The sequence below is a fragment of the Rhynchophorus ferrugineus genome, unplaced genomic scaffold, assembly GCF_030347505.1.
Source record: "Rhynchophorus ferrugineus isolate W39M unplaced genomic scaffold, kcgeb_rfMv2 rfM5, whole genome shotgun sequence".
NCBI lineage: Eukaryota > Metazoa > Arthropoda > Insecta > Coleoptera > Curculionidae > Rhynchophorus > Rhynchophorus ferrugineus.
The window spans coordinates 14375552-14399288 of record NW_027472584.1 but is presented as its reverse complement, the minus strand read 5'-3'; the positions used below and the strand labels follow the sequence as shown (position 1 = coordinate 14399288).

The following is a 23737-nucleotide window of genomic DNA, read 5'->3' as shown; positions in this document are numbered from 1 at the left end:
AGATTTAAAAGTCCAATTATTAGAGTACCGCCTATTAAAAATGATCAAAATGAAAGGGTTCGACGCAACGATGGAAAATAGATTTATTTATTTCATTTTATATGGTTATTTATGAGTCTGATATATTAGTAAATACAGAAAGTATAAATATGCATGAATAATAACGTAAGGTGGGTCAAAACTTTTCTGGTGCCTTTTGATTTTATTCATTCGGATAGCTGCTGTCCGGTTTTTGGTCTGTATAGGGAATTATTCATTAATTAAGCAGATGGTAACTGTGCTTTATTATTGAATACTTAATTAATTATTACGTATTAACTTGATAATACTTATCAAGATAATCCTTGTTTTGAGTTGTATCTTTCCCATCAAGAAGTAATGTTATATTAATTATTTTGGGAACTAAATTAAAAATAACGTTACTAAACTTATTGTTAATGTTAAATATGAATATGAAATGAGACTCACTTATTCAGCTAAAATAAACAATGTGTTTTAATTTATAATGTAGGTTATGTTAGTTGTGGCATATAAAAAACATCCCGTGGCTTTTTGATTTGATTTCGGACAAAGAAGACAAAGAACATCAGTTAATATGAGAGGAGTAACCATATTCGGAAATGTAAAATCAGGATAGGAACACTTGATACAGAGAGAATACGATTAAATTCGCGAAAAATCAGTTACTACCATTGTGTTTCGCAGAACAACCTGTAGGATCAAAAATAACTCGCCGAAAGAGAGGAAATTGAATTTTTCCCGCTATAATGGAAAATAAAACGTTGCTTGTATCGATATCAATTTGATTTTCGGGAGGAGGGGTTACCGGAGCAGATTTCTGGTGACTTTTCGTTACGTTCGGCCTCCAGTATGTTTCTTATTTTCGTGATCCTGTTTTTCTTCATTGTTCTTTCCAGATCGATTGTTTCGTTTGGAATTATTAAAAAGAAGCTTTCGAAATAAAATTAAATATAATACCATTCCATCAGTATAATACCGTTTTGGATGGCATATATTGGTAGGCCACAAAACAACTTCGGTTTTATATTGTTGTGTTTGTTTTATATGGTAACAACAGGTCTTTGAGTATAAAACTAGATTAAGTATTCAATATTTTTTTAACCTTGAATTTAGTATCCACATTATGATATTTATCATCACATTATTTTAAAATTGTACAAGTTCAACTGATTTTGATCTTTTTAGACTCCTAATAATATAGATGTAACAATGTCTTTTTCCTGAAAATCTCCTATCGTACAGTAAAAAAACATTGAATGTTCTTCGAGTGAATTTTATCGTTAATCATTAAGAATAAACTCAGGGCGCGAACCAACTTACTGGCTCATCGGCTGTAATAAAGTCAAATCAAATACAAATCGAGAGCTTGTACGAACTATCATCTGATCGCACTCCAGTATTGTTAACACTAGGCGCGACAATTTTGAAAATAGCAAAGAAACCTAATCTTACTAACAAATTTACTAACTGGGACACGTTTAGACTTATAATGCAGGAACAAATCAGTTTAAAAGTAAGACTCAAAATTATAGACGATCTTGATCTGCAAACCCGAAATATAATTGAACAAATTATGTCTCTTCAAAAGAAGCTACCCCAACATCAAGAGAGAAATCAGAATATGAGATAAATTACCCCCATGAAATTAGGGAACTGGTAAAAGAAAGACAAATAGCTAGAAGAGTAGTTTGAGTAGACAAAACAGTATTTAATAAAATTAGACAAATTCAGACAAATCAAATGATTAAAGAATATCAACAGAGTTGCTTCGAGAAATAACTAGGTGGATTAACCCCGGAAGCAGACAAAGATCACTCGCTATGGAAAGCAACTCGGAGATTTAAAAGACCAACAACCTCAATCATAAAAAGGCTCCTGGAATTGATGATATTTCACCTGGGTTATTAAAAGAGCTACCACGAAAAGTAATAATCATGTTGACATATATATTCAATGCCTGTTTGAGACTGAGCCATGTTCCGGTCTGTCTTAAGGTTGCTCCAATAATTATGCTTAAAAAACCTGACAAACCGGCAGAACAAGTTGGATCTTACAGGCCTATTTCGCTGCTACCTGAGATATCAAAATTATTTCAGAAACTGCTATTGAAACATATTAAATCTCATATATATAAAAACCAGATTTCCCGCTTGGATTTCGGAATTACCATTCGACAATCGGCCAAGTGCACATAATAACAGTGATTGTTGAGAAGTCATTCGAAGAAAAGAAATACTGCTCTGCAATATTCCTGGATGTCTCACAAGCTTTTGACCGGGTATGACATTTGGAGTCATATCTTTTCGAAAGAAAATTTAGAATCTCGCATGAAGGGGAATTATCAACACAAAAAACCTATTTCGGCTGGAGTTCCACAAGATGGTGTCTTGGAAATGCTCTATATCTGCTCTATACTGCTGATATCCCAACAAAAAAAGAAACAGTACTTGGAACATTTGCTGACGACACAGTTATAATGGCAAAAGATCTATTTCTGTCTAAGGCTGTAGAAAAAGTACAAGTAGCGGTCAACAAGATCTACAAATGGACTAGACACTGGAAAATACAGCTTAATAGCTCCAAATCTGTCCATGTTTATTTTGCGTTGCAGCGAATTGACAAAAACTTAATTATATCACTTGACGGATGCCCGATTCCTCAAGCAGAATCAGCTCGGAGTATATCGCAATGGTGAACAAAAAAAAAACAAAGTTCTAAGATTAATTACCAATGCTTATCGCTAAGCGTGCGAAGTTATCGAAGATTTTGCTTTAAAACATGAAACAAAGTTACTAAATCATAGCAACGTAGAAGCAGTGCAGCTACGGAATAATACAGGATCAGAACAGAAGTTATATAGTGTATAAGAATTGAAACTTATGTTTAGATTAAGTAGTCTAATTTAATTTTAATTTTGGAAATACATACATAATACAGATTAATAGCAGTCAATTAATTTTGTAAATTAATATTGTATTCTGAAAACTTAATGTGAGTGAACAGTTAGAAAAATGGTTTCAGCAGGACATATAAAATATGGAGAAACTTAAAAATAAGAAATGATAAAAAATGCAATTTTCCTCATCGAGATGGAGTTATTCTGCGTCTTCTGCGAATGGATAACATATTTTTACGAAAAAAAAATTGAACCGACTTGAAAAAATACATAAGGAACTCAGTAAAATGTAAAAAATAATCAAGCTTAGACTTTTAAAACAAAAAAATGTTTTCAAATAAAATATGTACCTAATAATCGCTGTAGCTAAAAAAATCAGTTGGAAGTTGGCACCGATTTTAAATTAGACTTGTTTTATTCTTTTTTAGTTTTGTGTTTATGACATTAAAATATATTATTATTTTTATATTATTGTATCCTGTTTTGAAGTCGATTAAATAGTGGTATTTTATGTAGGAAAATATTAAAACCATCGAATTTATTTAATCGTTGTTTACATGGATACTAAATACATGATACTCATTTTCACCACTACGTATCTCTGGTCAAAATAGATGAAATCACCTAATTATCATTATTATTTACCCTTAAACCACATAAAATATACTGTTTTGCGGCGAATATATTGTTATAGAGAACAACGGAATCCTTTGTTATCTCCGATATCTTTTGTAAAAACCTACCAATTGATTTCGAATTAAAATGGAAATTACAATTTGACCAATATGTTATTGGATAAGTACTATTTTAATATTAATCAAACTTGAGCTCTATATATTAATAATTGTTTAATTTTAATTAATATTATGTTTAAATAATATTAGCTAATTATAATATAAAAAACCAATACAGGTAAATGCTCTATTCATAATATCATTGAAACAAAGTATAAAACTAATCTGACAAGTTATAAAATAGGAATATAGATGCTCTTTTAGACACTCCACTACTAAATTCTTCAACCTTTTTATATCTATCTGATTAATCGTTAATTTTAACAGAAATATCTTTTAACTGTTTCGGTTTTTACAGCAATTATTCCAAGTCGAAACAGATTTATTACAATCGTTAACTTAAAAGTGGGAATGAAAGGACCAGCCCAATCATTTCCGATGAAGAACCGAAGTAAAACTAATAGAATAATCTAAATGCGAGATAGGAGCATATTTAGGATTGTTCTACCGTTGATCTCTTTCGTAAAACAACTTTAAATCTAGCCGGTATGTGTGCTTGCCCGTCTGTGTTTTTTTTTCTTTCTTTAAAGTTTGTTCGGAGCTCTGTTAACCGGTTTTTCATCGTTGGCTTTACCGATAAAAAATCTCGGAATATTAGTCCAACGTATATAATTATATATAGTGGTAATAATGGGTGTTTTCAAACATCCATTTGGTCTGGTTTTGGATTTAATAAAACATTTTTTTGTTGTTGTTGTTTGGGAGGTTAAATATTATTAAATATCTGGTCTGGTTTGGTTCGAACTGTGAATTATATACTGTTTTCTTTTAATTTTATGTTGATTTTTTATTATAACGATATTTTCTTATATATTATCTTCAATTTTTATTATATTATGTTATTTTATAGATGCATTAGTGGGCAAACTATTAGCTTTTAGGAAAGATCTTGGAAGTTTTAGGTAAACAACTTACTCCGCTGATAAATTATTATTTAAGTTCAATATGTCTGCTGTTGGCATAAAATTTAAAAATCGTTCAATTTTAATTTCTCTTAGATCGGTTAGAGGACGTTTATGAAACCTTATATACTAATCGACCAGCTAAGAAATTGCATAATTTAAAAGAAAATCAGACATTTTAAACTCAATTGAAATTTGCAACAAAGTGAATGAAATTCAATAATAGTAACTTGGAGAATGTTGGAGAACTTTGTAGTTCTTGAAAGTACTGTTTTCGAGACATTGGATATGTTAGCTCAAGTTCTACTGAACCGAATTACTTGAATTTTCAATCTTTCATCTTTATATTCATCATATCGAGCACCTAAGAAATTCCTTAATTTACAGAATAAAAAATAAATTTTCATTTTTAGATGTCGTGGTTTAGACGTCGCTTCATTAATACAGCTATATCTCCCCATAGTACTGGTAATATTATAGTTTGGAGGTGATTGTACCCATGGAGTTCGGATGACAGTAAAAATTGAAAGTTCCTTGATGTACTCTTAATGAGTATAATGCTATCCTATCTTAAGTGCTTTTGGTAAGGAAGTGTCAACATAACTATGATGATATATTTTCAGAATATTACGAAATTTCATGCACAGAAGAAAAAATGTCGGTATAGAAGTGGCCACCATGGATTCCAACTTGAATGATTGAAAATGTATGGCGTTCCCACTAAACCAGATAAAATCGATAAATTTACAACTAAATATTATTTATTTGTTGCCGCATTGTCGCAGGTTTAGAATGAAATTTCATAAGATTTAATAAGTATATGAATTAAATCAGTACTTCAAAACGTTGACAACTAATGGAAAATAATGGTTTTGGAACCAAATATTAGTTTCTTTTTTAAATTTTCATTCTTAGTTTATATATATGACCTATGAAATAATTATTAATTGTTTGATATGATAAATATTATTTTTGGAAAATATAATTATTTTACACTCTTCTAGGTGAAACTGATAATACAAGGTCTCTACTGGAAAAGTTACTCTAAATGCTTCCCATTCATTCTTATGCATTCATGCTTATATTCATTCTTCTCTGTCTCTTTTGAATTGTGTATCATTCTTTCGTGTTTCGTGTTCCAAATGAAAATGGTCTTTACTACCTAAAATAAACTTCTTTCAAACTTTATTTTTGTAAAGTATACTTTTTGTGTAAGTTTTTCTTAAAACATAGTCATAGTTACAAGAATCACATATAAGAGAACAAGTGCAACAATCTAGAACGTATTACAGCTTGTGCGGCAATCTATTGAAACCAAGCGTACGGGCAGTTACGGAAACAGTTCGTAGAAAGCAAAAAAAATAAACAAGAGTGAGTCTCTGTAACGCACTCCATTTTATATTCCATCTATTATTTCAAAATTCAAATTAAATATTACTTTGAAAGTTAAGTGTTCATAAATACTTATTTTGGAAAAAAACCTTTCAAATCTCTGTGTAAGTAAGAAAGCTTATAGTAGAAACTTGATATTAACTGATGCATTAATTATAAAGGCCAGAATATTATTAATCTCTATTAACAACCTCTTAGGTTTTTAGAGTTAGTGTTTACATAGCTAATTATAAATTTTAGAAAATTAAAAATATTAATTCACTTGAAAATATTATTTTATTTAATGGAAATATATATATATATATATATATATATATATATATATATATATGTATATATATATATATATATATATATATATATGTATATATATATATATATATATATATATATATATATATATGTATATATATATATATATATATATATATATATATATATGTATATATATATATACATATATATATATATATATATATATATATATATATATATATATTTCATATATATATATATGTATATATATATATATATATATATATATATATATATATATGTATATATATATATATATATATATATATATATATATGTATATATATATATATATAAACATATATTATTAATAATATTCTTCTGCGAAACGTAATTTCTTATATATATATATATATATTCTATATATATATATATTTTGTTATTGGTTTGGATTGGTTTTTGTTTTTGGTAAAATTTGTTTTCTTATAGTTTCTTTGTCTAATTCTTGTCATGGTATCGAATTTAAATAAGCAAGGGCAAAAATTTAGAAACCAAATTTGGCATTTCTTTATACCGTTTTTATAAGATACAGTTAAAATTACGTATATAACTTAGATATATCCAAATAATTGATTTCTTTTTTAATTTCAGTATTTAAAATTTAAAAGTATTCAATATATATAAAACATTTACAAGAATTTACTGTGAACGTGAAAAGTCAGTGAACTTTTGGAGTCCATATAAGGTCTTCATTCATTTAATAACATAAGTTAATTCATGGTTATTATATAGTCTACTATTTATATTTAGATGATTCTATTAACATATATACATATATTATTGCGTGTTGCATACACGTATTTATAACCTATATATTTAATGCATATTTTTTATTTAACAGTTATATCGATGTTTCTATCGCATTTCATAAAATAATTATCATTAGTGTACAACTAGGTCGACATCAGATGTTGTGCTTTAGCGATTCATAACGCCGCTCTTTTGTTTTACTTTATTAAAGCGATATAGCTCGTGCATGTCGGTTCGGTGTTTTTCGACTATAATTGCATATCTTAATTAATTGTTACTATAATATGATGCATATATAAGGATATATTAATACTGTATATTGTAGGGAACAACATATTGTACATATTCGTCAGTTCACTAATATAAAAGAACAGGATTAAAGAAAATTGGTTTAAATTTAAATCTTTCACTGTTTGAACTTTTGAAATATCATTGAATTGTATACTCCACCATATGTTGACTTTATTGGGCACGATAACTTTGTGTTAAGGCTCGTACACATTGTTGAAATGGCATTGCAGTCTTTACAGGTCATCAATAATGTGATGTTTGACTAGTCAGTTTTAACTTCGATCTAATTCAAGAACACATTTCAATAATGGAATTATAAATAATAATTCAGGAAGATTAAAATAAAATATCTTAAGAGAACATAGATCAGTGCTTGAGCATGGTAGCAAGTCATGAAAATAAGCGGTTTGGAACTGAATGTTAAGATATTAAAATTTTTTAATTTTCATTTTTAATGTATATTTAACAGGCCAATTGAAAACTCCCCGGTCTACTATAGTAAAATATATTTTTTGTCAATTTTTTTTTATTTAACATAATTCCCTTCAAGGACGATACAGTGATTATAGCAACTCTCCAACTTTTCGATAACTTTTTTGTAGTACGATTTGTCCTTTGCTTCAAAATGGGCCTCAGTCTTGGCGATAACCTCTTCATTCGACGAAAATTTCCTCCCAGCGAGCATTCTTTTGAGACCTGAGAACAGGAAATAGTCGCTGGGGGCCAGATCTGGAGAATACGGTGGACGAGGAAGCAATTTGAAGCCCAATTCATGGAGTTTTGCCATCGTTTTCATTAACTTGTGACACGGTGCATTATCTTGGTGAAGCAGCACTTTCTTTTTCTTCAAATGCGACCGTTTTTTCGGCAATTTCGTCCTTCAAACGGTCCAATAAGGCTATGCAATAGTCGCTGTTGACGGTACTTCCTTTTTCAAGGTAGTCAATTAAAATTATTTCAAGCGCATCCCAAAATACAGACGCCATAACCTTGCCCGCCGACTGTTGCGTTTTCCCACGCTTTGGTTCGGAGTTCATCGTGTGTAGTCCACTCGGATGACTATCGATTGGACTTCGGAGTGAAATGATGGAGCCATGTTTCATCCATTGTTACATATCGACTCAAAAACTCGGGTTTATTACGCTTGATCATCTTCAAACACTGCTCTGAATCATCAACTCGTCGTTGTTTTTGGTCAAAAGTTAGCTCGCGCGGCATCCACTTTGCACATAACTTTCTCATACCCAAATATTTGTGAATGATATGATGTACAGGTTCAGTTGATATTTTTGGAGTGTCTGCTATTTCATTTTGTTGATTTTTTTAACGTTTTGATCGGTAAAAAGCTCTTTTGGGTGTCCACTGCGTTCACCGTCTTCGGTGCTCATTTCACCACGTCTAAATTTAGAATACCAATCCTTGATGGTTGGCTTTCCTGGGGCAGTGTCTGGAAACTCGGCACCAAGCCAAGTTTTTTTCTTCAACTGTTTTTTTTCCCTTTGTGGCGACCGCCACGACCCTTTAGGCCACCACCAATTCACCATTAACAACTACAAAGGTTGGCAACGCCGGTGGATTGGTACCATGCAGTTCTGGAGTATAAAAGGCCATCACGACGACATCTCGCTCTCTTTTCTTATCACCGCCCCCCTGTAACAGTACCACTTCCACAGCGCTACCGTACTTCCTTCACCTTAACCTAATATCCTGTCCATTCTCCCATCGACCACATGTATCAATCGTAAGTTAGAATAAACAACTTTGATTCAACCAGTGTTTTTAGTTCCCGTGCAAATTCCTTCCAAAAATAGTAGTGAGTGTTCTGACAAATAATCGCAACGGCAGCCAAACATTCCTACACCTTCAAAAAGCAATATTTTATCAACACGCGAAATTCCTTTTTATGCGTATTTTTCACATTAACAAAAGTTGCTTCACTCAAAATGCTATAATTCACAAAATAATGATCCGACAGCTGTCAAATTTTTACAGGCATCTTTTGAGAGTTAGGGCTAACAAAAAACCATATGGATTTAATTCTAGTAGCGCCATCTATGTGTCAGACTGGGGACTTTTCAATTGACCTATTATGACCATATGTGGAAATTGTTGGTTTTTCGATTTTCCATAAACATTATTTTTAAAAACCCTTCTAATTTTAAAGTATTATTAGCCTATACTTCTTACACATACAAGCGGCTCTAAATTTGCAGCAGAAATTGATAGACGACAGTTAGAGCTAGCGGAAAGAAATATCCAGAAAGATACTTCAACATATTTCGCTAAGATATTTCAATTAGTACCCATACTCATTTGATTTTAAATTCGGTAACACCACGAGTATAACCTCCTATAAATTTTCAAAAAATTGTTTATGAAAATTATACAAATCAGACTTCAAAAAGAAACAGACCAAGAAGACCAGTCAGGATTTAGAGGGATTCTCATTGTGTCAATAAGATTTTCGCACTTCGTAAGTTTGTAGACGAACGTATTATATGTGGAAAGCGTGTGATTGTCGTTTTTATTGATTTTCGCGCTGCTTTCGACTGTATACACTCGGCAGCTTTGGTAGCTACATGTTCCCCTAAAAAATATTAAACTTCTTCAGGCTTCTTTTTTTAATGGTTCTATTAGCTGCGTGCTGAGTGCGAATTAATTTGTCTTTTCGCCGATTTTTAGTATATCAGACGGGGAACAATTATGTAAAAAGTATTAAAACAGATATAACATGATGCTACAAACTTTTGACCGATCTTATGTTCTGATGGCGATGATAGTACTGATAATTGGCGGATCTCCTGCTGTAAAGGTACTTGGGATCAGTAATACAGGATAAGCAAGTGGTGGTGGCTAGGATGGTGCGTGTGAAATAGAGGAAAAGCTACAATCAAGATTAAAATGCGGTTCTTTCGGACGCTTATCTTGCTAATCCTTTGTATGGCTCCTGCACATTGTCTAGCATCGTAACTTTGACGTATTTCAAATTCGATATTAAGGCTTCTTCATGTTTCTCCTCAAAATCGTATTAAAAATTAAGTAATTCAATTAAAATACGAACTGCATACAATAAACAGGAAGCAAAAAGACATTGACCATGATCATAGACAGTGATACCCTAATGCCTTGTGGTACCAACAACAATTTTTCACAGTATAGATTGAATTGAAATAGTTTAGACTTTATCACCAGAGGGTACGTTAGTTATACTGGGAAATTTAAAAAAGAATGGTAATAAATACGTTTTCTTCGGGTATTATTAACATTTGATATATTTATTAAATACGTGAAAAATGTTGCTTAATATTACATCTTTTACATTCAGCAAATATGAAAAAAGTTCCGTTACCACGGTAATATAGTAGGAAATACGTTCTTTTATTTCAAAATTTCTGAAAATGTTTCTATAACTTTACTATATTTTCTATATAAGTTTCTACAATAATTTTTATAACAATGCAGATGTAATAATTCTAGTTAAAAATGTATTTTCTATTAATAAATTGAAGTTTTGTTGTATCCTTCCATCATTTACCATGTGGTTCCTATCGGAATTAAGTTGCAACAATATATTTAACAGCGAAAAAATCTGTTCAGAAATGTAATTACGTTATTTTTTTTAAATTTATATTTCCTTTTACTTGTTCTTTTTGTAGATTCCTGTCTGCGTAATGTAGACAGAACAAAATTTGGTGATTCCAAAGTTAAACTTTCATTTGTTGGTCATATTTTCATTGTTCGTTGGTAAATTGTACGGCTAAACACGTGTTATGTTTTAAATTCAATTAAGTACGTCGATATAATAAATGACTATTGGTTTTATAATCATTTACTCTAAAATGTAAACTATAAAGCTTCTTGGACCTTGATATAATCAACTCGTGTATCACTAACGTCTGCAAAAAAATTATTTCCCAATAAAAAAGTTGAAAAAAAACTATTAAATCATAAATTTGTGTGATGTTGTCGGTTCTATACATTGACTGGCGTAATGGCAAAGCGAGAAAGTTCGAAATTCGTTATAGTTACGTATTTAAATTTTCTTTCCTATATTTTGTGAGCAGCGTATTTGTTGAAATCTAGAAACTGACAGACGCCAGCATGTTGATGTTGAACATACACAATACCGCCAGTTAGGTAGATTTCTGGTATCATCTTGTATGTTTAAATTAAAGACTAAAAAAGCTTAAATTTAAAGCATACTTCTATCATGTTGCAGTAAGAAGATTTTAACTTTTTTTGTTTATATAATGCATTTTACACCTTCGTGTATCTAAGTTTTTATGTGAATAAGAATTGAATTACAGTATTTTCGCTTGAATTATCCATTGGCGAATTAATTTTTGTGTACTAAACAATAAGTGTAGTATAAAGTCATATCATTTAAAGTTTCTGTAGTCTTTAGAAACCCATTTTTATAATTATTTAACATTTCACGTTCACTATAAAATGATGTTTTACCGTCTCTAGCCTCAATAAAAAATATTACTTACCATAGCATTATAAGTCATTTACTTTCTCATGGAACAACACCTTTAGGACATATTATTATGATCGATCGACCAAAGTAAGAACACTGAAAAATATACCACAAGTTGTGAAAGAAAAATACATATAAAGCAACTTTATCGTACGAAAACGCACTTTACACAAGGGACTCCGTGTAATGAAGGTATTGTACAGACAATATATACAGTACAAAGTTCAGATAATACAAATGTAGTCGGACATATGAGAGAGCAATTTCAAGCTTTGTACAAAACTGCCCAAACAAAACTAGGTGTACAAATAGTAGAAACAATTTCAGTTGTTATCGTTTTCATTGAAATTAAGATACATATTTCGACAGTGTTATTAAAAATATCGATGTTTTTATCATTATTTGTAACGTTTTTCTGAGACTTTTTTTTTGTTGATAAATTTAATTCAACATAAACCCCTAAACAAGCAATATAACAATTATATAGCTCGGATTTGTCTTAATTTTAAAACCAACATACTGTTAAGGCTAATTTTTCTTTTATTGTGCCTATTCTATGCGAATCTATAGCTCACGTCAATGTGATTTTACAAATTTTATGAGTCACTTTTAGCGTTTTAAAAGGACATTTTATGAGCTGAGAAAAATAAAATAAAATGGATCCTATACCTTTACAAAGTTAGTCTGAAATGGAGTTTATGACAATGTAACTTTATACACTAATATCAGTGTATCAGGGTTTATAGTGCGTCATTTTTCAATCAGATGGGATATATTAATTTTCATCTTTAAGGTTATCCGATGAAATTGTCGTAAATTTTCATTTTTATTTTCTGGATTATCTTACTTATGGTATTTTATTGTTGGCGACTGTATTAAAATATAATACCTGTATTATATAACAACTGTTACACAATAAGGGTATTAAATAATAATTCTGCCATTAAGATATAAAATGATTTTATGATAGGTATTTTATGTATATATGGATGAACAGCAGCTTCGTTCTTCGCCCGAAGATCTGAAGATATCAACAACCGACAGTTGGGTCAATGTTGTGGATAGATGTGGAAAATATTCTCCCCAATAAATCAATTATTTTTGTAACAAAGCATATTTGAAAAACAACTAGTTTTACATTTGTATGTATATATATATATATATATATATATATATATATATATATATATATATATATATATATTGATGAACATATTTTTCACATCTATCCACAACATTGACCCAACTGTCGGTTGTTGATATCTTCAGATCTTCGGACGAAGAACGAAGCTGTTGTTCATCCAGACTCTATATTATTGATAAAACAGATGATCGGAGGTACACAATAAAATCATCCACTTTTTCCAATTGAGCTTGTTATACTGAATCCATTTTTGTGCCATTGGAGCAGTTGCAATAAACGTACAACATGTGAAAAAACGCCGTTCAACGTACCTAAGCTTTAGTTCATAGCGTAGCCCATATATTTCTTTTTGAATCATTCCCAAGATTTATATTCGGTGAACAACGACATATTGAATAACCTCTAATGAGGGGGCAAGTTACTTCTGAGTTTGACAGATATCCTTTTCCGGCAGCCCTTTCAGTTGTACTTCTGTAAACTTATTTACTGCTTCGGAATGCTGTTTGTCTTATTTGAACTTCCAGAATCATTCACAAAACATTCTTTCACTAATACGCTCGTCACAATATATCTGTATTATCATTATAGGCACTTCAGCTACAACTACACTTTTTTGAAATTAAAAGCAAAATGAAACACTTCTTACAAATCTAGAGATCAAAGCTAGTGATACTTACCATTTGCAAATATAATGATGAGGACCTATGGCGATAATCTTATGACTAGGGTACGGTTTCTGATGACTCTAATATTTTTTATTTTCTCTGAGCATATATTTTGCATTACAAAATCGAGGAAATCATATGTAAAAGTTAGAATATAATTAAAAGTTGATGAGGCTTGAAGGTAGTGGAGAGCGAATTAACTAAAATAAAAATGGGTTAGTTACACGGCAAGTCAAAATTATGGCAGATGCACTAACATACTTATTCAATTGAGAGCACGTGTCCTAAATGTCTACCAAAGTAAACTAATACAAAATGGATTGATGATATCACAAAATTGAATGGGTCTCAGTTGGGGGAAGAAGGTTTAGAACCGCACAAGTTGACACACGATGAGAAGGCCTTCTTTCCACACTTAATTTTTTTGTTATTCAAGGGCTTACTGATGTTTGTCATTTTAGAACCTTACAACATACTTTTTACAGTCAGCACACATTAATCTTTGTATTTCTTCTTATTTAAGTATATTTAATGGATACCATTTAAGGATATACATTACAGAATACATTAAAAAGTATTACCATTGGTCTTAAAGTTCATTGCCTAATGCGATTTTAAAACCTGACGAAGCTATTGTTATCGAAACTTATTAGCAACAAAAAATCACATTATACTGAGTAATGAAGCAAAAAGCTATGTATAAACGATACGCTTTGCATCTATAAATTTGTATTAATAATTTTTTTTTTCAATCACTATTCGTTATGTTTTGATCATTACACTATTTCTGTATACTTATGTATTCTTTAGGAATATCATTTACCGGTATTAAGTTGCCTTTTTAAGCATTGGATTAAGGAATTTCGCCAGAATACATTAGAAAGTATGGTCGAAAAGTTTGTTGTTTAATGGGATTTTTAAATCTGATGAAACTATTGTCACCGAAAGTCATTAGCAACAAAAAAATCACATTAAACCGAGTTCTAAAACATAAAGCTCTGTATAAAAAATATTCATTGTATCCGTAACTTTTTTGTGTGCGGATACGTAGAATCATTTCTCTGGGCTTCCTTACCATGCCGGCTGGGTCTTATCAGTCTTGGTTTTATACCATTTACATTTTTTAATATAAAATACTTGAATAAATACTAATGATAGTGGTGCTTGAAAAATTAAAATTTTTTCACAATCTCATCAAGTTAACACATCGTTAAGCAAGTCCCAGGCTCGCCATATAGATGACACCATCTCCTAATTTCCCATGTTTAACCTTCAGTCCATACGTTTCAAATATTCATAATAACCTGGCGTTTAGTTTAAAAGTTACAGTGGTTAGAGTGAAACAACAAACAAATAATATATCGTCACAAGTCGATGGAAAACGATGATCAACTTACGTTTTACTTAATTTCTTTAATGCTCGCAATATAGTCAAGATCTGGCACCTAGTGACTGCATGCAGACCCCTAAAGTATATTATAAAGAAAGACTTGATGAAAAACCTCGCTGGAAGGACCATATAAAAGTGAAAAGGAAGGAGCTGAAGTTAAAATATAAGAAAATGCATTGGTCAATTGGAAGAAAATCATAATTATCAGTACGTAATAATTTGCTATTATATAAGCAAATATTGAAAGCTATATGGACATACGGAGTTAAATTATGGGGATCTTTCGCCAGTAATACAAATACATATTTTCCAGAAGTGTCCTGAGAAGTATTGTAGGCACACCCAGATTCACTGCAGGATTGATTACTTATACAGAGACCTTTCGATAGCCATGGTCAGTCAGGAAATCAAGAGACTTGCAAAAAGACATGAGAACAGCCATTCTCATATCAATATCGAAGTAATAAAAGTCTTGGATAACACCAGAACAGGACACAGAATCAAAAGAATCAAACCATTTGTGTTAATACATAAACATTATTACACAAGGGACTAAGATAGGGCCGATCTGGATATTACCTAGATTTAAGTTATTGTAAAGACATATTGTAGATTAGTCGGCAACGATTAGTAACAATGTAATACATTTAAAATGTAAAGAAATAAAGAAAGAGGTTTGGCACCAATGAAGAAGCTATTGTCGAAATTTGATACCTATTTTCAAATCAAAATCCAAATTTTCTACGAAAAAACTATGAAAAATAAGGACCGCATTTATCACTTCAATGAAAATATATTGAAGAATCAAGTTGAATTTTTTTTAAAAGTGATTAAAGCTGCATCACTAAAACAGCTATATCCCCGAAAATAATTCAAATTACGGAAAATCTTCTAAAGGGTTTAATATCAAGGAATAAATAGAAGCCGTATAAAATTAAATGTAATTTCTAATATTTATTAATCATTGCCATTGACTTTTAAGAATTTTACTGTTAAAAATAAATACTATTGTGGTGTAAAACATCCTAATAATAGCTTGATTCACTCTGTGTCAAAAAGAACAAATAAAATAATATCTTTCATGTGCTTTTTTTAAATACATACATACATACATACAAATGTAAAACTAGTTATTTTTCAAATATGCTTTGTTATAAAAAGAATTGATTTATTGGGGAGACATATTTTTCACATCTATCCACAACATTGACCCAACTGTCGGTTGTTGATATCTTCAGATTCAGACGAAGACGAAGAACGAAGCTGCTGTTCATCCAGACTCTATATTATTGATAAAATAGATGATGATCGGAGGTACACAATAAAATCATTCACTTTTTCCAGTTGAGCTTGTTATACTGAATCTACTTTTGTGCCATTGGAGCAATTGCAATAAAGGTACAACATGTGAAAAAACGCCGTTCAACGTACCTAAGCTTTAGTTCATAGCGTAGCCCATATATTTCTTTTTGAATCATCCCAAGATTTATAATCGGTGAAGAACGACATATTGAATAACCTCTAATGAGGGGGCAAGTTATTTCTGAGTTTGACAGATATCCTTGTCCAGCAGCCCTTTCAGTTTTACTTCTGTAAACTTATTTACTGCTTCGGAATGCTGTTTGTCTGATTTGAACTTCCAGAATCATTCACAAGAGATTGTTTCACAAATGAAACCCTTCTTCCAAATCATTTATCACTTCAATGAAAATATCTTGAAGAATCAAGTTGAATTTTGGTTAAAATTGCTTAAAGCTGTATCACTAAAACAGCTATATCGCCGAATATAATTCAAATTTTGGAAAATCTTCTAGAGGGTTTAATATCAAGGAAAAAATAGAAATCGTATAAAATTAAATATAATTTCTAATATTTATTAATCATTGCTATTGACTTTTAAGAATATTACTGTTAAAAATAAATACTATTGTGATGTAAAAACATCCTAATAATAGCGTGATTCAATCTGTGTCAGAAAGAACAAATAAAATAATCTCTTTCATGTGCTTTTTTTAAACTATAATATGGCCTCCAATAGGAGTTGGGCTATAAAGCTTTTATATTAATCGAATTTAAAACCACAATGTTGGCCACAATTTTATTTGTTTGTTCGGTATTAAAATGAAAATGTTTAATTTAAAGTTTCCGAGAGATGACGATGGTGGGGCGTCAAGGGAAGGGTGAGGTGGATGGCGGTTAGGGGGATTTTTAAAAAATTCGGTGACACATACAACATGATAAATGATTCTCGATACACGGAGAATAAAAAAAACACACATAAAAATGTTAATATTCTACGTCAACAATAAATATCTACAAACGTTCACAGTTAGAGATAAATTTATTGCCGTAATTCAAATTGGTCATTTTAGGTTTCTGTTAAAATAGATTGTGCAGCATTATGGATATTGTTTATTCAGAAAAAAAATGGAGTATTTGTGGAATGAATTGCTTTTGGACTGATTTGTATCTCACAAAAGACTTTTTTTCCTTTTCGCTTCATTTTTTTAAAAAATAAGTATGAACAAAAACAAAAACAAATTTTGTAGTATTCTAATTTAGAGATTCTTATTTAGTTTTTTCAAAACAAGAACTTGAACTTTGATCGATCAATGTTGCTTAATTTCATATGCTATACATTATTTGTGATCCATTATCATCATCAATCCATAGCCAGCGCTGGAGGGGAGCATCTTACTTCCCAACACATCTATTGGCACCACAAAAACTCTGAGTATTCTCCTATTCTACTCTTACTTCCAAAAGGTCGATTTTGCTACAGAAGTATGTTAGGAATAGACTAGATGATAGCGCTTCGGTTTTATTTTGTTCTGGTTTTGTACTACCAATGGAAAGAAAAGATTGACGAAAAAATTTAACTGGAATTTATCAAGGAAAATAACGTAAATTTTCAAGGATCAATTTGTTGGTAGTAACTGTACTGTAGGACTATAACTGAAATTATAACTGTAAAAAGAATACTAATACTTTTAAAGAATTGAAGTGAATGAGTATTCAGACATGCCAACTACGAAATGTGGTAGAATATTAAAGAGCATTAAGAATAATTGGCAAGGAAATTAATAAATGCAGATAATAATACTAAAGAGTAGGCAATAATAGCACAATCGCCACTTGCGAACTGTAAGAATAGTATTATTGAAATCAAGTGCTCTATATTTGTTAATACAAATAAAAATGATTTCGATGGCAAACTTAATACCATCACTATAACACTAGGCAAAAAAATTAATAAGTACAGGTAAGAATTCGAGGGAAGCAATAACTAATAATAATAATTGCAAGCAAGTGCCCTATATTTACTAACACAAATCAAATTTATATAGATGGCAAACTCATTGAAAAATTATATGATAATTTAAAGATACAGATGCAAATGTATTTCACAGGGCTACCAAAATATCAATTTTGCATGATTAATAGTAACTACAATACAAAAATGGTTTAAATTATATAGATTTGATGATATGTGGAACGAAATAGTGTATCAGGTGTTGTATGAAATTACCTTGTAATATTATTTTAGGTAAATACATTTTATTAAATAAATAAAGTTTATTTTAATAATTGTTTTGCAAACTCTAAATACGTACAAACTTCAATACTTCACCAAAATATGTGTTTAAATATGCTTTAACATATTAAGTTCCCTTATGGAATCTTAAACTAGATCTCTGCTCAGTTTCTTTTACTCTAATTGACCTCAACATTTGGGTTCATACATCATAAGTGTTGTTCGAAATGTTTGAAATTTTTGTTTACTGTAACACACACATAGTAAGCTGTAAAAACTTGATAAAATCACATTGTTCAATGAAATATGTATCAGTTAATTTTTACCTGGTGAACTATAGCCCATCGAATTATTTGATGTATAAGAAAGCCTATATTTTATGTTGGCTTTTTGTAGTCTAAATCTAGATGAGATTTGATTGACACTTGTTGAAGGCTTGAATGTAATTAATATTTCTCTCTGTATTTTGAGAATATGTGGTCATTCAGTGGTGAACAGCAGTGAATGTTCAGTGAGTTCAGTTAGAAGAATTATATATTGACTTCATGCACATTTGAACGACTAAACCCATCACATTATATTAAATATAATTTTCCATATCATTTGCTAGCTTGAAAAAATTAAATTTTTAGAGATTCATAAAATCAATTAACAAAACAAATGGGGCCTAACCTTAAATGTTTTCAACAGTGTTATTTACTTCTATATTATGTTAATTACATTTTAGGCTTAATTAAAGGTGCTTAAAGTAGTAAACACTTACAGATTACAGTGGTTTTGTTGCTGTGAATGCATTACCGAACTTCAAAATATACCATCTGGTTCACGACTTGCAAGATTTAACACAAAAACAGAACTTGTTTGGAACTGTTACGGATGTATTATTACATTAGGAACTTTCACACAATCGATACATATTATAATACAAAATTATTAAAATAAAGTATAACAGCCAGTGCAACAAAACAACGTGCAGATTTGGAGCGTTTTAGCACGTATTTCAATGCATACTATTTCAAACGTTAGTTTTTCTTTTAAATCAATGTTTTGCAGGAATAACTTTTATTTCGGGTAAAGTAAATACGTAGAATTGTCATAAAGTAGTTTTGTCAAAAATAGTCATCTAGCCTATTCGCCGACCTCTCAGTAAACAACTTGAGTTTTCAAGTTTTAGTCTTGATTGGTGAATAATTGGTAATAAAACAGTGATGGTTACATAGTGTGACTGTGTTATCTGAGGAACGCTTGAGCAATCAATGACGATAATGTACGTATGTACCGAACAGTAATATTTCTCTGCTTTTATCCGCAACATCTTCATCCAACCTTGCCATTATTCACAGTTGGCCATAATTATTTATTCTTCATATTTTTCTGCGCTCTTTAATTGTTTTAAAATGTACTCATTCTTCTTATCTGTTCTGACCTCAGAAAAAAAATTGATACTTGACCGTTGCTTCTTTCCATTTAGAGGATTGAATTCATCGCAGAAACCGTCAAGTCATAACTCCTGCTCAGAATGCAGGCCAATAATAATAATCGACCTGAAATTAATAGTTCTTCTGAAAGTTCTTACTAGCGTCAATTGCATTACATCATGCATGATACTATTCTAAATAGTTTATATTTAGCAATAAATGAATCCGGCTGTCAATAATATTTCCAAAGTTCCTTAAACCTTTTACCAAAACTCTTTTACTATCAGTTCTGAATTTGAAATATCCAGATAAAATAACCAGTAACCAAAATTTCTACATTTTAAAAGCTTTATTGATAACGGGCGAGTTAACGGACATTATAAAAAATATAGTTAGTTATTTCGCCAGTATCTTCAGCTCTTGATGTAAAATTTGCCAAATTATCATCTATGAAATGACAAGCAATAGACTGTTTGAAATATTGTGCACACTCGTTCACGGAAATAATGTTTTCCAATGATTTTAGGAAACCATCATTGAAGTAATAAACCAATTGGCTAAGCCTCCTACAGCTTGGTACTGTTGGAGATGCCGATATAGTATTAGGAATTACATTATTCGATCAAGAAATGATAGACGACGAATGAACAAATTAGAAGATAGAGATTGTAATCATTTAGACATTGGTTAGATATTTCAGTTGTTTTATAGGCGAGGAATAAATAATTAAATGAGCGCTCATCTACTAGAAAATCGAAACAGAAGAAGATAAGACCGAAGGAGTCTCGTTAATCCCCGTAGTGAATAAATAAAACATCAAAATTATATTTAAACCACCCAGGAAGATATCTTTGATGAGCCCTATGCTAAAAGGGACGCGCTAAAATTGAGAGGTATGTTGGTGGTATCTCCTCTATGAGAGTGGGAAAGTGCACATAGAAGAAATAATAAAATCGTGATTTTAGCCGCTATACAGGACTATTTTTAAGATGAAGATACAATACATAATAATTGCGAAATGTCGACAAGTTTTAGTCAATCTGATCCAGAAGCTAATAATTCGAGAAACAATTTACATAGACGTTTCGAAAACTGTATACATTTCTGAGACATCAATAACAGTGTATTGCTGACCTAAAATACCAGTTGCAGATTGCTAATGATATTTAGTTTAAAAGTTTAATACATACAGTTAATATAAACTTTCTAATATTGGTTAGTTTACATTGAAACTTTTGTTATAGGGAGTTTATTCATAAATATAATACATCATAGTAATATTATGTTTATATTTTATGTTTATATTTCTAGTTTGCAATCTGATATATACTACCGAAGTTTCTATTTTATAATAATACTAATGTTTTTGCAACTTGTGTGTGTTATGGTATATTATTATAAAAATAAACAGTTAATATTTAAGTTAATAATAATACTTGTTTTGGCTTGAGTAATAATTAATTAATAGAATGCTTTGCTAAATTACTGCTAGTCCTGTTGTTATATATAGTTTTATACAAGATATATGAAACAACATATTTAGATAAAAGCTAACATTCTAGCCTAAATAGAATAATATAATGGCAATAATAATAATTCTGTTAATTGAAACTTTTCCATAAATGTCTTAAAACAACAATAACTCCTCCGTTCGGTTCTTCACATTGTCTTGAAGGAAAACAGATATACGCCGTATAAAATGGGGAAAAGCTCATTTTCAGTTCTAAATAACACGAAACCAATCACATATATTTCAAAATAATTAAGGGTTAGAGATATTGAGAGGCAAGTTATATAGAAGCCATTAACAGTTAAGGACCGAAAATGACTTTATTTTTCAGAGTGAACTTCCTGAATTTCAATAGGCACATATCCTAACGACTCTCCAATATATGTGACTCATCACTGTTGTGGTTTTGATGAAACTTTGTTGGAGATTGAGGCAATTCGTATTTTAATTCATTCATGTTTGGAATAGTTTTTGAGTTATTTAACCATGTTCGATCTTAATAGAATTTTAATAGAATTTTTTCTTATCTAAACCTTTTTTAAAAAGTATATGACGTAATAGATTTAAGTAAAGGCTAGGTATAAAGATACAAATTACGATACTTTTAAAGAAAACTTATTTGATAATTTTGTGAATGGTTGACTCAGCTTCTTTAAACCCACGTTAAATATATTCATTTTACAGATTTACTTCTATAAAGGTGAAAACGCAAGCCGGGTTTTTGAAATCGTTAACAGTGTTTATGATTGTTGTACCTTAACAGCCCATTAAGCTCTAAAGACTGGGTACAAAAAAGCGGGATGTATAGGTAGCCCACGACTTAAACCAAAAAAATGTATGGACCTATTTCAACAAAATCGATTCATTTCTGAAGCGGATGATGACTGGCGATGAACAGTTGATCACTATCGACAGCGTCAACTGAAGAAGGTCGTGGTTGAAGCCCCGGTGAACCAGCGCAAACGTTTGCAGGCCAAGATTGACAAACAGAAGGGTCTTGCTTTGCGTTTGATGGTATTGATAGGGATTCATATATTATTGTCCTCCTACGGCCAAATTCTGCTCCGGAAGCTTCTACCGGAAACTGCCAACTTATTTTCCGGACCTTATACCAAGATATTGTCACCTATTCCGATGAAATATTTTGCTGGAGAAAAATTCACCTCGAAAATTGACTGCCTCATTTTTTTAACAATGGGGACAACGGCTTGTATTCGAATGGCATAATAGAATTACCTTCAAAATGGCAAAAATTTGTCGAAAAAAATTACCCATATTTAACTTATATCGGGGATCATTCTAAGTTTGCTGAATAAAGCTCCACTTTTATATAATATAAAATAGATCCTTTCTTAAATTTTTGATTGGAGATCAAGAACATTATGATATTTAATATAGTCAATAGTATAATTTTTTTGAGGGGTAGATATTTTTAATATTTTTGAGTTAATGAAGATGATAAAGTAATGTATATTAATACTACCATTACTGCTACTATTCTAAGATTTGGTCTTAAATCTTCTTTAAAATGTATTGGGCAAAGAATGCTTTATTTTAGTTATGTGAATAGTGCTCATAAATACTTGTCATATAGATAAAACTCGGAAGCGAAGATTACCCTCTATGGAAACTCAGAGATTTAAAAGACCAATTATTAGAGTACCGCCTATTAAAAATAATATAAATATATGGGTTTGACGCAACGATGAAAAAGTTATATTATTTGCAGAACATTTAGCTAACGTATTCCAACTGAATGATATATAATCTATAATAGATATAAATACTGTTTATCAGCCCCATGTGGCTGTAAATCTAATTTATCGAATGGAAGTTGGAATGGGAATTGACAACAACCTCAATCCTAAAAAGGCACCTGGAATTGATGATATTTCACCTGGATTATAAAAAGAGCTGACACGAAAAGCAATAATCATGTTGACTTATATATTCAATGCCTGTTTGAAACTGAAGCATGTTCCGGAATGTCTTAAGGTTGCTTAATATTCCTAGTATGGCATTTGGAATTAATACAAAAACTGAGCAAATTACTACTGGAATCACATCTTTTCGAAAGAAAATTTAGAGTCCAACATAAAGGGGCATTCTCAACACTTAAACCTATTTCGGCTGAAGTTCCACAGGGTAGTGTTTTGGGACCACTCCTATAATTGCTCTATATTGCTGATAACAACGAAAGAAACAGTATTTGGAACATTTGCCGATGGCACAAT

General features: G+C 30.6%; 1 protein-coding gene across 2 annotated transcripts in view; it reads left to right on the top strand.

Annotated features, from left to right (window-relative positions):
• The window catches only part of PlexB (Plexin B), a 385819-nt gene that overhangs the window by 181004 nt on the left and 181078 nt on the right, over nt 1-23737 (top strand). The window lies entirely within an intron of this gene.